The sequence below is a fragment of the Orycteropus afer genome, unplaced genomic scaffold (genome assembly GCF_000298275.1).
Source record: "Orycteropus afer afer isolate SDZICR_OR568_19922 unplaced genomic scaffold, OryAfe1.0 scaffold00247, whole genome shotgun sequence".
In the NCBI taxonomy this organism is placed as follows: domain Eukaryota; kingdom Metazoa; phylum Chordata; class Mammalia; order Tubulidentata; family Orycteropodidae; genus Orycteropus; species Orycteropus afer.
The window spans coordinates 25,505-28,862 of record NW_006921834.1 but is presented as its reverse complement, the minus strand read 5'-3'; positions in this window follow the sequence as shown (position 1 = coordinate 28,862).

Sequence of the window (3,358 nt, the reverse complement as noted above, 5' to 3'; positions counted from 1 at the left end):
TTGAATAAGTATGGTGAAAGGATACAACCATGGCACACTCCCTTTCTGATTTTAAACCATGAAGTATCCCCTTGTTCTTTTCAAACAGCATCTTGATCTATGTACAGGATCCTCATGAGTACAATTCAGTGTTCTGGACTTTCATTCTTCTCAATTTTATCCATAATTTTTCATGATCTACACAACCTAATGATTTACATAGTCAATAAACCACAAGTAAACATCTTTCTGGTATTATTTGCTTTCAGCCAACATACATCTGACATCAGCTATGGTATCCTATATCCTCTTCTGAATGCAACTTGCATTTCTGGAAGTTCTCTGTCAATATACTCCTGCAACTAGTTTTAAATTATTTTCAGTAAGAATTTACTTATGTGTAGTATTAATGATATTGTTAGATAATTTCCACATTCTGTGGGATCTTCTTTCTTTGGAATAGGTACAAATATGGACCTTCTCCAGTCAGTTGCCCAGGTAGCCATCTTCCAAATCTCTTGGCATAGCCAAGTGAGTGCCCCCAGCACAGCATCCATTTATTGAAACATCTCAAAGGGTATTCCTTCAATTCCTAGAGCCTTGTTTTTTGCCAATTCCTTCAATGCAGCTTTGATTTCTTCCTTTAATACTATTGGTTCTTGACCATATGCCACTTCTTGAAATGGATGAATATCGATCAACTCTTTTTGGTATAGTGACTATGTATTCCTTCCATCTTCTTTTGATGTTTCCTGCATCATTCAATATATTGTCCATATAATCTTTCATATTGCAACTCAAGGCTTAAATTTTTTCATCAGTTCTTTCAGCTTGAGAAATGCCAAGAGTGTTCTTCATTTTTGGTTTTCTAACTCCAGGTCTTTGCACATTTCATTATAATAATTGACTTTGTCTTCTGGAGCTGCTCTTTGAAATCTTCTGTTCAGCTCTTTTATCTTGTCATTTCTTCCTTTTGCTTTTGCTGCTCTCCATTTAAGGACAAGTTTCGGAGTCTCTTCTGACATCCATTTTGGTCTTTTCTTCCTTTCCTGTCTTTTCAATGACATTTTGCCTTCTTCATGGATGACGTTCTTAATGTTGTCCAACAATTCCTCTGGTCTTCTGACATTGGTATTCATTGCATCAAATCTATTCTCTAGATGGTCTCTAAATTCAGGAGGGACATAGTCAAGGTCATATTTTGGCTTACAGATTGTTTTAATTGTCTTCAGCTTCAACTTGAACTGGCACATGACCAGTTGATGTTCCACACTCAACTCCTGGCCTTGCTTTGGCTGAGGATTTTGAGGTTCTCCATGGCCTCTTGCCACAGCTGTAGTCAATCAGATCCCTGTGCATTACATCTGGTGAAGTCCATGTGTAGAGCTATTGTTTACGTTGCTGAAAAAGGTATTTGCAATGAATAAGTTATTGCCTTGCAAAATTTTATCCTTCTATCGCCAGCATTATTTCTACCACCAAGGCCATATTTTCCAACTACTGATGATTCTTCTTCGTTTCCAACTTTTGCATTCCAATCACCTGTGATAATCAACAGATCTTGATTGCACGTTCAGTCAATTTCAGACTGCAGAAGTTGGTAAAAATCTTCAATTTCCTCATCTTTGGCTTTGGTGGTGGGTGAATAAATTTGAATAATAGCAGTATTAACTGGTCTTCATTGTGTTGTTATTTAGGTATATCAGTATTATCCTATCACTGACAGCATTTGCTGCAGGATAGATCTTGACACATTCTTTGTGATAATGAATGCCATGCATTCTTCTTCAATTTGTCATTCCCAGCATAGGAGATCATATGATTGCTTAAGTCAAAATGGCCAAAACCAGTGCATTTCAGCTTACTAATACCGAGGATATAAATCTATATGTGTTCCATTTCATTGTTGACAACTTCTAATTTTCCTAGATTCATATTTTGTACATTTCATGTTCCAATTATTAATGGATGTTTGTAGCTGTTTCTTCTCATCTTGGTACGTACCACATCAGGAAATGGAGCTCCCAAAAGCTTTACAATATCCACATTTTTAAGGTCAGCTCTATTCTGAGGAGGCAACTCTTCCTCAGTCATACTCTAAGTGCCCTCTGACCTGAGGGCATTATATGAGACAATATTCCAGGGCTATTCATAAATTTTCTAGCAATAAATCAGTCAGTATTTCACTGCTATTCATAAAGTTTTCAATGCCAAATTCTTTGGAAAGTGGATAGCCCCTTCCTTTTCTGAGTCTGTTAAGACAGACTGGAAGCTACACTGAAACCTGTCCACCATGGGTAACCCTCCTGGGATTTGAAATACCTGTGGCATAGCCTCCAGCCTCATAGCAATATTCAAGCCACTATAGTACAGCAAACTGACAGACAAGTTTGTCTCCCTTAGCTGTTCCAAACTGATCTGCTCACTTCCTCCCCCAGCTGCTCCAACACTCACCTGCCACACCTGACTTGCTTACCTAGCCTTCCTCAGGTGTACCATCACCCACCTCTTTCTGTAAATAGATATGCAGTGTTGCCAGCACCATTTGATAAAGAGACTATTTATCCCCTCATTTAATAGGTTATAGCTATTTGTCTAAGATCAGCTATCTACGTATGGATGGAGTTACTTCTAAGTTCTCAATTCTGTTCCCCTGGTCTATGGGTCTGTCATAGTATGAATCCTAGCCTGTTTGACTACTGTGACTCCATAGGAAATTTTGAAATAGAGTAGTGTGAGGCATCCTACTTTTTTCTCCTTTAGAAATTCTTTGCTTATCTGGGGTCTTTTCCATTCCAATGTATTTGGTGATTAGTTTTTCCATGTCTTTAAAGAATGATGATGAAATATGGATTGGGATTGAATTATATGTGTAGATTTCTTTGGAGAGTATTGACTTTTTACAATGTTAAGTCTCTCTATCCATGAACATGGTATATTCTTCCATTTATTTTGTGCTCTAGGTTTCTTATAGTAGTATTTTGTATAAGTTTTTGTGTCTCTGTTTACCTTTATACCTAAGCACTTCATGTTTTGTGTGCTTATTGTAAGTGGTGATATTTTTCTGATTTCATTTGCAGAGATTTCTTTATTGGAGTACATAAATCCAATGACTTTTGCATGCTGATCTTGTACCTTACCACTTTGCTGAATCTTTCTGTTCCTTCCAATGGTTTTCTTTTCAAGTGTCTGGAATTTTCTTTGTACAGGATCATATCATCTGTCAATAAAGAAACATTGACTTCGTTGTTGAGTTATATTTTTAAATAGAATAGGGTATCATGGATGATACTTTAACATAAGGATAACCTAATTTTCAGCATATTTTGTTGAAAAGACAGCCACCCAAATGAAGTATTATGAGACTCAATATATCAAT